Source organism: Petromyzon marinus, chromosome 16 (genome assembly GCF_048934315.1).
Source record: "Petromyzon marinus isolate PM22_M1 ecotype Great Lakes invasive population chromosome 16, UKy_Petmar_22M1.pri1.0, whole genome shotgun sequence".
NCBI lineage: Eukaryota > Metazoa > Chordata > Hyperoartia > Petromyzontiformes > Petromyzontidae > Petromyzon > Petromyzon marinus.
The window spans coordinates 12,888,481-12,902,503 of NC_133682.1; the positions used below are offsets into that span (position 1 = coordinate 12,888,481).

Consider the following 14,023-nt stretch of genomic DNA (forward strand, 5'->3'; position numbering starts at 1 on the left):
TAGCTTGTGACAGAAATAGCTGTGTTAAAGTCAAAGTTTACATATCCACAGAGGCATTAAGTATATGGACGCTAAAGGCCTCCAATTACCAACTATTATAAAGTAAACCATAGCGTCTTTTAAGCTCAGTGAGAAGCGTGAAGAGCCTTGACAAAGGAGTTTACATATCAGAGCAGGATAATTTAGCATTGAAATAGCCGAGGGATTAGCTTGCGACAGGAATTGCTGTGTTAAAGTCAAAGTTTACATATCAACAGAGGCATTTAGTGTATGGACGCTAAAGGCCTCCAACTAACCAACTATCATGAAGTAAACCGATGTGAAAAAACCGTCTATATCACATCAATATAATAAATGTACTTAATATATTCTTCAATAAGCTGAGCTATTAATCATACAGCAATTGGGTATACATTACACTATATAATGAATACCATATAGTAAACCAATAAAAAACTAAAATATGAGCTCCTCAATGTTATCAATAAACTCTATATACTCTCCAATCAGCTGAGCAACTAACAATAATTTGCTATATATCACAATGTTATATGGTGAAAAAAATAGCTGTTTTTCCCATCCCCTCAACACCAGGACCAAGGACAGCGACATTCAGGCGGACGAGTCAATCCATGGTCGAAAGGGAGGAGGGGGGAGGGAGAAACAGTCACAATGCCAGTGAAAGAGCTGCGGTCTGACGGTCACCGTAAAATACAATTAATTAAGAACCGAAATGGTTTAAAACATATTTCCAATGGTTACTAAGTCAGAATCCATCTTCTCGGTTGAAATTGTCTCTGTGTTTGTATATGTGGATGGCTTCATGAACGAATCTCTCATGGTAGCCGGTTGGCTTGCAAAGAACCTCCGTCTTGGAGAAGTCAATGCCATGTGAACCCACTGAATTATAACAGTGATCTGCCACGGCAGAAGAGTTCGTCCTACCGTGTTTCAAGTCTGCTTTATGTTCGCGGATGCGGTCCGAGATATGTCGTTTGGTTTCCCCAATGTAGTTGCTACCACTTAGGCACTTTAGTTTGTAAGCACCCGGGTACTGTATGTCTGGAACAGCATCTTTTACAGATGGAACCAGATCAAGGATTTTATGTACTGTGTTGAATCGGACCTGGATCTTGTGTTTATTCAGGATTTTGGAGATCTTTTTAGTAATCTCTGCAATGTAGGGTAAGGTGATTTGTTCATGAAGCCATCTGGTTGAATGCGTCCAGATTTCTGTGCAGAGACGCTACTGACATTGACCACGTCTCTGGGCCGTACAGAAATACAAGGAGGATGTACAAGTTGTAGAGGCAGATATTTGTTGTTGCTGTATTCTGGAGCACCAGAGGCATTTGTTGAGCTGTTTCACGTACTCGCAAACAATTGAGATTCATCTTTTAATTTCTCCCTCACTGCTACCAGTATGTTGCCGTTATCAACCGAGATGGGTGAATTATCTTACCACTTCAGCATTGTTTAGGTTGTGTGGCTGCTTATGGTTTTTCGCCCAATTCATTTCCAGGCCAAATGAGAGAGCTTCATTCTGCATGACCTCCAGTTCAAGGAGCAGCACTTGACAGCATATCAGCTAGCAGGGCAACATCGTTTGCATAGTTACTCTAAACACATTCATTCGCAGAAACTATTTTTTAAGAGGGAAAAAGCAATGAAGAACATCAGTTTTCACCTGGCGGAATGCATGTATTTTCTTTTTTTCTTTAGCTCAGTGTCTCTCTTTTGGAAGTAACTTGGCTCCAGGTTACATAAGATTGTTGTTTCCTTCGTCACAGGAAGGTCAAACGATGTGCCGGCACGACACACACTTTACAGTGTTAATTAATCACCCTGAGCGTGTGACCATATTATGTCCTTAAAACTCTGGAGGCTACAAGTTAAAAGTGTGAAAATGTTTGCTTGTACCAATCTCCATGTATCCTCAGTGTGGCAGGCACAGCTCATTGATAATTTATTGGGTCACTTTCTTGAATAATTTGCAGCAGGGTGGCGCACAGCAAGTGCATCACAGCAAGACATATCTGGGTTCGATTTCCAACTAGGGCATCTTTCGACATGGGGCGTATATGTTTCTCCCCCTGTTCTGCAACGGTTTCCTCCCGGCTTGCCCGGTTTCCTCCTGTAGTTAAAAAGAAACATAAACCGCGACAGGTATTGAGCCAAACATCTCAAAGCTGAAAAAAATACCTGCAGATTTACTGAATCGGGATTACACACAGCAGCAACAGGATCTTCCTGACTTGCAATACTTCAGAATCAGAATATGTATTCATACTGAAGGAATCCGATGCGTTATGAAGCTATGTTTTTCATAGATGTCCAGTAGAAGCGGTAAGAACGTTACAACAGCAAACAGTACAAAAACATGACAGTAGTGCAAAGTACAAGAAAGGTAACCAAATCACCCAATAACATACAAACTAAACTGAACCATCTCCATCCTACCAGGCAAAGCCCACTAAGGTATTAACATATTTTTCAGAAGTGACCTGACCACAAATCATAGCTCAACAAAGTGACTTATCATTTACACAGTTATAGTGAGGCTTTCCTTGGTAAGCAAGTGGTATGTGTAATAATGGTGATCCTCGCTGTCTGTGATACATAGCACCCTGGACAACTTTGCAAATGAGATGTTCCATCTCAAAGTCATTTTCTAGGTGAAATGTATTCATGAAAGTGACTTCTTCAATATTTTGCCATTCAGAAGGACATTTGTTTTTAAAATGCTTGTCTCATATGTGTAGTATGCTCACTCTTTCTATATATATTAACCATCAACAACACAGGCTGACAAAACATTGCGATTGTTATTATTTACAATACCAGTGTTGTTTGTTCATTTTGCCATAGACATCGAACTGACACTATAAACGACAGGAGTGAAATCCAACATTCCCTTTCACAGAGACAAGTCTCTCCGTACAACGACAACTCTTGGCTTTCCACAGTGGTACGTATTTTATTAAGACATAGGAAAAGGTATGATGGGTTAAGTTGACCCTAGATTGAGATTTCACCTAACATACTCCAAATTGTGATTCCAGTATTTTAAGCGCTAAACTGGATTAGGAAAAAAACATGTATAATCCTGTCACTCCACTGCAGGATTAAATTTTTCCCATGTTGGTTAGGTCATGGGAGTTTGACCATACTTCACCTTTCTCAGTGCAGGTTGGTGACATGGGGGCAGTCTAAGTCTAGTTCAAATTTTACTCTCCAGAGATGTTTTCCTGGCCAGGAATTGAATTCAGGTCTTTGGGTTTATAGAACTACGAACTATTTTGAACATTTCTTTGTATTTTACCAGGTAAGGCCCATGGAGCTATATAGCTCTTATCATAACCGACCTGGAAACAAATAATAGATTAACAAAGTAGCTTATCATGATGTGGAAATTTATAGCAGCCAAATACTCTAAATGCGTGTTTCTATATATGGAGGGAAAATCCCAAGGACCCGGAGAAAAATCCACGTGACCACTGTAAGAACATTTAAACTCCAAATATACTGATGTCCGGTCGTGGGATTGAACACAATATCCTATGTACCAGGCGAGGTAGTTAACATCTCACCACCATTGGCACCCCACGGTGGCGATATTTTAACTACCGAAGCAGTGTGTGCTAACTACTGTTTGAAATATGAATCACAATGTAATAGTACTGTAGAAGCTGCTGGATGAAGGAGTTTCTACGCCATGCTGGTCATGCTTCACCACGTTGGTCAGTGCATGTTGGGGAAGTGGGAGCCAGGACTGGATCAGATATCGCCGGATGCTATTTTCAGCTGAGACCAGGAATCTCAGGTTGCTGGGTTCATAGCAGCAGTGCGCTCATAACTATTCCACCATTCCACCCTGCAACAGTTTTAAAGGAACTTTTTTTAATCACGCGCAGCACTTAATTTTAACCGCCGATGTGCCTTCTGCATCAGTGTTCCCCAGCGGCAATCGTCATTTTCATTTATAACTTGGTTAGTGAACGTGTGGCGTCAGTGTCTTTGCAGCAGTGAGCCAGGGAGAAAAGAGGCATGATACAATAATCTACGAAACTACAAAAAGGCGTGAAATCCAATCAACCTTCCACACAAGTTCCGTCATGAGAAATGAACTAAAATAGATATAACAGTAAATGTAAAGCATGTGAGAAAATGTAATATTACTGGAGTATTTGTGCTAAAGTGATGGTGGAGCGAGAAGAAAGTACAGCCAGTAGGTTTCTAAAATGCTTGTGCAGAGTTGAGATGTTCTGTCTATGTATGTGGGATTTTCAGAGAATTCCGGTTTCCCATCATGCAAATATCCTCAATCAATAATTGTATTATCACTCAGCAAGCTAAGGTTTTCTGAAGAAGAGGAGTGGACACTCAGTGAAAATGTACTTTCTTAACAATTTGAATGATTTTGATTTAAAGCTTTCGTGACTGCAGTAATTCATATTCTTAGTTTTTTCGGTAAAGTCACGTTGAAGAGAAACAACAAAATAACAAAATATATATAAAACAATAAAAAATTCTCACGACGTTTCGACCATAACTCAAACGGTCATCATCAGGTGTGTCGGTTTGCATAAATTTATTTTGAAAACGGCATATTTATTTATTTATTTATATATATATAAAAATAACGTTTGCGTCACGCGCAACGATTGGCTGTTTGCCAGGACTAGTCCATCTATTTTTTGAAAAGAGGAGGGGGGAGACGAAATTTGTTTTTATGTATGCTGTCTGAAAGGCACTGTAAGCGTGAACAATCAATCAAGAACTGAAATGATTTATCAAATCTTTCCAATGATTGCTAAGATAGAATCCATCTTCTCGGTTGAAATTGTCTCTGTGTTTGTATATGTGGATAGCCTCATGAACGAATCTCTCATGGAAGCCAGATGGCTTACAAAGAACCTCCGTAGCCACGCAGACACTTCTTGTGTTAAGCAATTTTAATTTCTGAACAAAACCTTAACACTCTAATATGTGAACTCTTATGCTTGGAATTGCCAACACAGTACTCCTGGAGATGTTCCCCTCATTGATCCATACATTTAACCTTCAATGATCACGTTTGTTAACTGGGTAACAGAACAATCGATTATTACTCAGAGTACACGAGCATACACGGCAATAGGAACAAAAAGTCCTTAAAAATTCATGCAACGATATTCATACGAAGGCAATAAAGAAACATGTCCCGAAGGCAAGAGTAGTTATCAATTCATTCCTTGGCAAGATTATGCAATCAACGAAAACGGATGAGTAAAATACTTCTAAACAATCGTATTCATGTAACTTGACGGGCAGCAATGCTTTTCAAGATCAGCTGATATTTAACGCACCACCTTGGAATGGCAACCCTTCTTGAAACACGAAGATAACTTTTTGGAACAATCTAATTTGTCTCGATATGCGTGTTGTGTGTTTTCTTTGCCACTTGTTCAATTCTTTGCGTAAAGCAGACGCCGAGGTTGGGCATCCCTTGTATCAAAAATGTGTTCCCTGCGGAGCGGTGAGGGTGTGAGGGTGTGTGTATCATACGGACAGCTTGGCACTCCTTCTTTCACATGGGCGGCCACAGTTCTGTCCACAGCTGGGCGGAAGAGTAGGCACGCCGTTTGCCGCCAGTGCACGATGATCCATCGTCAGATGGATAGTGTATATATTAAATGGGGGAGTTAACAGCCAGGATGGCTGATTGCTACGAAGGAGGGGGTGATGTTGTGACATCGCGGATGTCACTGTGTAATGCCGGCCAAAGAGAGGCACGGCGTGCGATGTATTAACATCTCGGACACCACTTATATGTGAGTGCTGTACCAGCCCTAGAGGGGCTCGGTGAGCGCTGAATGACAGCGCTGGATGGCACCACGCTCTGCATGCAGTGTCGGCTCCTACAGGATAGGGTGTGAGAGTGATGGCCACGGGAATGGGGTTACTATAGGCCGTGGCACTCTGGTTGACCCCAGAGGACACGTGACCAGTTAAGTCTACACGGGGCCCCAAGTGGGGGCTAGGGGAGGTCATGTGTCAGGGTCGAGATCCTGCTCGAGGATTCTAGAAGGTGACCGTGGCTAAGGGCGGAGCCAGCCACGCCACAGAGGATATAAGCCTGAATAATCTACGTTCTACATCCTGCAGAAGTCACCAACATGTGGACCTGGACCCAAGCTATGGTCTGGTCCATTGTAGCTAGTTACGGTGTAATTAGTGCAATTAGCCTCATGGTCCACCACCATAGGTTGTTATCTTGTTAAGGGGCAGTTACCCCATGTGTTAGTATTAATAAATGTGTTGCCTCCAAGAAGTGTGTCTGCGACTAAGTTGAACTCACTATGACAAAACAAGTACAAGTAACCTCACGTGACTAATTTATCCACTGCATTCCAACATTAATAATAGTTTTGCACCGGATGAGAATCTGTTCACTGACTTCAGTTTTACCCATTGGTATCTAATGATAAAAAAATCAAGGAGAGCAGATCGGACATTCCTAATTTCCACGGGCATCTCCAATGAAAATGGAGACTCACTCTTACAATCCAAAGGACAAAGAGCTCCAAGTAACACAACATCACGTAACACGAGTTCGAATTGAGATGCCCTCCATTTGTGTAGAAAGCACAAAGAAGAACAAGCTGGTGGTGCAGAAGATATTAAATAAGTTATGCTTGAAAACAGGCAATGGAAACCACCTGGGATATGAGGCTATTGCACGGCTCGTTGGGTTAATGCACGTTCTAATTACTGTTGGAACAATGTGCCAATGCTTTCGAGACCTCGTATCCAAGCCCCATGGTGCCACCCAAGGTTAAAACGTGTTGAAAAGGAATCGCGTTCAACTGTGCCGAAAGTTTCATGGCTTTCTGCCCTGGTTATGTATGACTACACTGATCACCATCAGAAATGTGGTTGGTAAAAAAAATAGTTCGTAAGTTACGTCCCCTAACCAATGCACCACTTGGCTGGTGAATAATAATACAATATTAATCATGCATTTTATAGCATTGCCCCTCTCATTGGAGATAATTCCTTGTAAAAGGTTTCAGTTTGGTGTTTTTGAACATCTTAAGACATGTTTAAGTGCCAGAAAGGGTAAAACCTATTCTTATAATGCATTTTGTTTACTCACAAAATCTTCATTGGCACTCAATAATAATTTTAATTTTGGAAATGTTCGGCAAATTCAATTTGTTAGGCATTTATTGTATTTGGAACAAAAACTGGAGTAACCCAGAAATAGCCCACAATAAAGATCAGTACAGATGGGCTCATGAACTCAATCTGCATGTTTCCCTAGCTCTATACGGTAGATGCGTTCCAAAAAACAGATTGCTCAAAGCAACACCACAAGAGATATCTGCCTGCCGATTACCGCATACAGTACAACAACACACAATATTCTCCAATGTCCGACCGCATAGCCGCCCACGAGTGAATTCAAACCGCAATTTTATGTAGAAATAGGTTAGCCGCATATGTGCGAATCGCAGAAATCGAACCGGCGTAATTCGAGGGAACCCTGTACCGCCCCTTTTAGTTCAGTAGGTTTTAGGGTTGCCACCTGTTCTGATTTACCCAGGAATATTATCTTTTTGAGGCAGCTGTTCTGAGATATCCATAATCCTTACTGTGATACAAACCCAAGACTTGAGTTCAATGCATATCCCTAACAAAGTGATATTTTATTGAACTGGTACTGCATCTCCCCTAGGTCAACTCAGTCTTAAAGTAGTGCCTTAGTGGAGTGTATGTTAACCGCATCACTACCAGGGAAACAAAGACGGATGGTGAAGGTTTGGATTCACCCTTCTTGTACACGGTCTTGGTAATCGGTGCATACTAACAGTACTTTACCCTAAGATGTAGTATGTCTTTTAATGGGGTCTCTGCCCTTTATGTATGTTAGTGCCTGTAAAGGCTTTGATGCTTGTGTATATGGAACCGTCTTATGTGTTTCGTTTGACATTTGAAATTTGATTGAGACCAGATATGGCTTGTTTTTCACTCGTTAGAAATACCCAGGGCTAATTTTAGAATAGAATTTTGAACATTGAACAAGACACTTCTGGGGTAAACCTCACTGATACGAAAGTGAGAGTCACATGAGCCTGGACACAGCTTGCCATGCGACTGATAGGCGATGCACACTAATATAAACCTTTTGACAAGGTGCCAACACTGGCAGTACAGGGGTTCTCAGTGGACTAATGCTGTTAAGTGTGCATATATTTGAACTTATTTCGCACCCTACATAGTCAACTGTGCTAATTGGAGGTGCAGGGGAAGGACTACAAACTAAATACAAAAATCAGTAAATATGAATAAGCAGCACTGATTAGTTCATGCGTGTTAATATTACGCACGAACCCATTGAAAATAAGTAAACAAATTTTCGTGTAATGAATGTTAGGGTGTTCGTGTCGTTACCGATCACATATAATAAAATAATGGATTTGTACTGAATCTCGTCGAGCTAAATACTGATGCACTATATCACAAATAGGCATAAGGTCTCAATTACATTTTTGAATATTATTGTATCAACATTAACAACTCATCATCATAGATATAGATCGGCTACTTGGTGATTATATCATCAGGGGCATGAACAAGTAATTTCAGGGCTGCACATTTACCTTTAAAATATGACTGAGTCAATATTATACATCTGGAGGAGTTTGTGCAGGATATCGAGCTGATGTTGGTTGATCAGTCATACTTGAGTGAAAGAAAAAGTTAATTGTTATTATAATTACATCATATTGTAAGTCTAAACACTGAAATGGACATTGTGGTGGTTTCAGGTGAACGTGTAAATATGTGTCCCTGTGGTATAGTTGCCAACACAACTAATTTGTGGTAAGTTGCCGATTCGTAAACCTTTTTTTTTAGTGCATACTGATTTTCAATACATATCACGTCGCTTTTCAAGTTGTTTAAAACATGTATGATGAAATTTTGTTTTTACTTTGAAAATTAGTGTGTCACAAAGGGCATTAAACATTGACAATCTACTGCTAAAATCGCGATGTCGAGTATGCTGTGATGGGAAGCCACCCCACTCGAGCAGGCGTTGTCATACAGAGCACAATTGGTCCCCGCTGCAGCATTGTTGAGACAATCCCTCTTCTCAACACCTCTTGCTCCAAATGCCACCAGTGTCCACTCCCTGATGCTGCACTTTCACGGGCAGACATCGCCCTCCCAAAACTTTTGAACCCATTTAAATTCAACTCCCTTTTCGCACACACGTAGTATGGGGATTTGTGCCGAGAACATTGTATACAACTTTAGAGGTGTTAACTGCTCACTGTTCGGTAACCTGCATTGCCACTAGGTATCAAAGGGGCAGTGCAGCGTTACCTCTGTGTACACAATGGTTAGGGTCAGACAAGGTGAAGTGGATCGTAGCCACAGTTTGGTAAAAACCAATCAGACAGTTCCACGTGGGAATGTGGGATTGGATACACCTGGCCACAAACGGGTATAAGAAGGGTGACTGCGCAGAGTGCGGGGAGTTCTCTCCCTACACGAAGAATGAAGCCCGGGCTGAAGATAGCCAGTACCCTGGACCCAGCCTTCCAGCCCTTCTAAGGGCTAAGGCTCGGCGTATCCAGTGGTCAAGACCCACCGGGCCAGCGGTGGGTCAGATAGCCTCCCCTAGTTCCCAGCCGGAGGACTCTAGGATAGCGGTAGACCTGTGAGTAAGTCCCGCCTAGATATGAGGCTGTACCTCCTTAGTTTAGGATGAGACCTTTGTATAGGTCACGCTAAGTCCGGAGGCTGTACCTATTTAGGGTATCGGGTGAGGGGACCATATACCCCTCTGTGTGTTAAGGACTGTGTAAGAAAAGTATTACAATAAACAGAGTGTGCCTCACAATAAGTTTATTCGTCATTATAAACACTACAACTGGAGTCAGAAGTGGTTGAAAAATGGAAACGAGAAGTTCAGCCCATGTGCGAAGTCAGAATGAAGAAAACCCTGACTCACCTGAGGGAACCACCAACTCCGCTGAAAATGCCGGCGTGTTGCCAGCTGCCCAACCACCGGCTCAGCAGCCGGTTGCTCCTCCTGCCATGGGGGACGGACTCCGGGCAGCACACAGCTGTCTGGCCCAACTTCTACATGGTGCGCCTCCATTTTCGACGAGATCATCTCAGAGGTCGCGGGCGGATCGAATCAACCGCCGGCGGATGTTCCAGCCATCGGCCAAGACGGACATTTAGATTTTCCCGCCGAGGAACCACGTGGTCCCGCCGGAAGCAGAAGTCAAGGGCATTCTGGGAATGCTGGGGGCCAATCACACCCCGCAGCGTCATCAGCGCGCGACACTGTTAACTCATGCTACTCAGCCGACGCTGCATCATCGCAGTACCGACAGAGTACAGTAGACGCTATCGGCCAGGTCATCACCGATTTCCGGCTCGAGACTGTGCAGACTGAGGAGGAAACGACGTCTGCCCTCCAACAGCGCCTGCCCATCTTTCGTGAATTCGCCTCTACAGGGGGCGACTGGGCGGCATTCCAGCGTCACTTCCTGAGCCACCAAGGAATGGTGGGCTGGTCGGACGCACAGGTGCTTCGAGCGCTACCGGCCACCCTTTACGATGATGCTCTCGCCTCGCTCCACACCATCCCCAGGCAACAAAGGGCGACTCTACAATCGACCCTCCAACGGATGTCCAAACTGGCGCGCAAACTGTGTATCATCATTCAAGCGGTGGACGAGGAGAGTATGTGCTCACTATGAGCCGCTCGGAGCATCTATGTGCATCTACTGCTCCACACGGATTCGACCATCGCTGCCTCGGCTTCGACATCGGAACTTTCCGGCAGGGACGCCGAATTCTCCCCCGACCGGGCCTTCATGGTGACCAGGTAAATGGGCCAGCGATCGTCTGACTACACTGGTCGCCGTGACGACCAGCAGCGGGGACGGCCTCCTCCACACAGCGACGTGACGTGCATCAACCGTGGCCGACAAGGCCACATCTCCTCTGAGTGCCGTGTGCCTCGACAATGCTCCTCCGGATCCCGAGGCCAGGACTACAGAAAGCCCACGGCATCGTGGCACAATCAGGCGAGTCGGGGCGCCTCTCACGCTCAGCACTCATTCACACCATACACACCGCAACGCACCATAAGAAATGCTCGCGATTTGGCGTGTGATGCGCGGTGTTCCGGCGATTCTTCGCGGCCATTCGGACCTGGGCAGTGGTCTGAGTTGGACCATAGGGTAGTCGTAGCGACGGCAGGTTCATCTGTGGTTGTCAGATCGATCGAGGGTGTGGAATTCCGTGTGTTGGTTGATACTAATGTGTCGGCTACAATCATTTCGGATTTGATTTACAATATACTGTCCGTACGATGCCACCCCTTGGAACGTGTTTCTATCCCGTGTTCCGCCGCTAATGGAGGTTCACTCGGCATTATTGGGCAAATTCGCGTGCAAATTTCGATTGGTGACATTAAATTGGCAGGGCCTATTTTGGTCTCTTCCTCCCTCGCCATGCCGTGTTTGTTAGGCACTGACTTTCTCACGAAAATGCCTATTAAGATCCTTGTAGATCAAGCCTGCAATAAACTCCCGTCGGGTCGACAAATTACGTTCTTGCCCACGCCCTCACATCTGCGCACGGCAAATGCCTCTGTGCAGGCGTTTGCCGCCAGCACAGTCCGTATTCCGCCAGGAACACAAATGCTCGTGCTCTTGCGACTAAAGAAACTGCTAGCCCCGGACGCCTTAGCTCATGGAATTTTGCTGGGACCTTCGAACACAGCTGTTAAAGGGTTGGCTTTAGTGGTTGCACAGACCCTCGTAGCAGCTGACAGGGAGCCGCTCTTGCAGGTTTTGAATGTCGGATTGTCCACAACCGTCATTCCGCAAGGAACTGTGTTTGCTCATGCGACCCCAGCGCCCCTGGGGACCGGAGTCGTGGGACACGTGCTTGACAGGCCACAGGTTCCACCTCCTTCTGAATCAGATGAGGAATGGTTGGACGCGCTCTGTGCAGACACAGGTGTTCTGTCTGGTTCGCAGCGAATTAAATTGCGCGCTCTTCTGCGAGAATTTTCTAATATATTCAGTAAACCTAAATTTGATATTGGCTGCACCAAGCTGCTGCATCACCACATTGATACTTGTAACGCTGCCCCTTTTCAACAAAACCCATTTCGGCTTAGCCTGGCGGGGAAGCAGCATGTTAAATCGGCTGTGGATGACATGCTGGAGGCCGATATCATTTCTCCTTCCACTAGTCCCTGGGGTGCTCCAATAGTGCTGGTCAAAAAGTACGATGGCAGTCTTCGTTTTTCCGTTGATTTTCGGCGCCTAAATAAAATCTCGGTAGCTGACACCTACCCTCTCCCTCGTATGGATGAGTCATTGGATGCCCTGGCAGGGGCGCACTATTTCTCCACTTTGGACCATCTGTCGGGGTTTTGGCAACTCCCCCTCGATGAAGCGTAAAAACCTAAGACTGCTTTTCGGACACCACAGGGCCTTTTTGAGTTTAAAAGATTGCCCATGGGTCTCCACTCGGCCCCAGCGACGTTCCAGAGGCTCATGGAGCTGGTCCTCGCTGGGCTCCAGTGGGACTCATGTCTCATTTATCTTGACGACGTCATCATCTTTATCCGCACGTTCGGCGAATACATTGAGCAATTGCATCCTGTCTTCTTGAAAATGCGGGCTGCTAACTTAAAATTCAAGCCAGTGTCACCTTCTGTGTGAGTCTGTGAGCTATTTGGGCCACATAGTCAGCCGCTCGGGAATTTCTACCGACCCTGAAAAAAACAAATGCATTCTACAATGGCCGACCCCTTCATCTGCAGGCGATTTTCGCAGTTTTATTGGTTTTGCGTCATATTACCGCCATTTTGTTGCTGGCTTCGCGACGATTGCCAAACCGCTTCATGCCCTTACGTCCAAAGGGGTGATGTTTCATGGGGGGACGTGGAACAGGCCGCATTCGACTCCTTGCGGAACGCACTCGTAATGGCACCATCCCTTGCATACCCCGATTTTTCCATACCATTCGTGTTGGACACTGACGCTAGCAATACAGGGATTGGGGGTGTTCTGTCCCAAAAGGTTGATGGCATTGAAAGGGTCGTTGCCTATGGTAGCAGAGTTTTGTCTCCTGCTGAACAAAGATACTGTGTTACCTAACGTGAGCTGCTGGCCATTGTCTTTTTCATCACAATACCTGTATTGTCAGCATTTTACCGTATGATCTGATCATTCGGCATTACAATACGCTCTGCGGGTTGACCAACCGTCCGGCCAGCTTTCTCGGTGGCTCAAAGTCCTTCAGGACTATGATTTCAATGTTACTTACCGTAAGGGTGCACAACACACGAATGCCGATGCGTTGTCTCGCCTCCCGCCGGCTCAAAAATGTGCATGCTTTTTGGGCTCTGGCCGTTGTAAGCCGCCACTGCCTGCGCAGGTCACGCCTCTCGAAATGTTGTCCGCCGCGCTTCCTGTTGCCTCAGCGCCAATGTCGGATCATGCAGATCCAACAGCCAGTGACGACTTGCTGGGGCTGACTTTGGCCGAATGGGGTTGGCACCAGAGCGACGACATGTCATTGTTGCGGTTGCGTCGTCACGCAAATAATGCGGCTCCGCGTCAACGGAAATTCAATTCATTTGTTATTAAGCGTGGCTTGATGATGCATTGGGATGCTGACTCGTATCAACATAAAATCGTCGTGCCCTCCGCCTTGCGATGTAAAGCCGTATGGGCAGCACACAAGCGCTTGTTACACCTGGGGGTTCATAAAACCATTGGGTTGTTGCGGGTGCAATTTTTCTGGCCGGGCATGCTGCGTGATGTAACCGACATTCTACTGGGGTGCACTCATTGCACGCAACGAAAACCGCCGGCTAAAATGGCATGCCCGCCCCTGCAACCCATTTCGGTGTCTCGTGCAAACGAGTTGGTGGCTCTCGATATTTTGGGCCCTTTTCCTACTACGCCACGGGGTAATAAGTACCTTCTGGTTG

The 14,023-nt window shown here is 45.1% G+C and overlaps 1 pseudogene; it reads left to right on the forward strand.

The window, feature by feature from the left end:
* Window positions 1-10,490: 10,490 nt before the first annotated feature.
* Window positions 10,491-12,746, forward strand: LOC142924690 (uncharacterized; annotated as a pseudogene).
* Window positions 12,747-14,023: the final 1,277 nt, after the last annotated feature.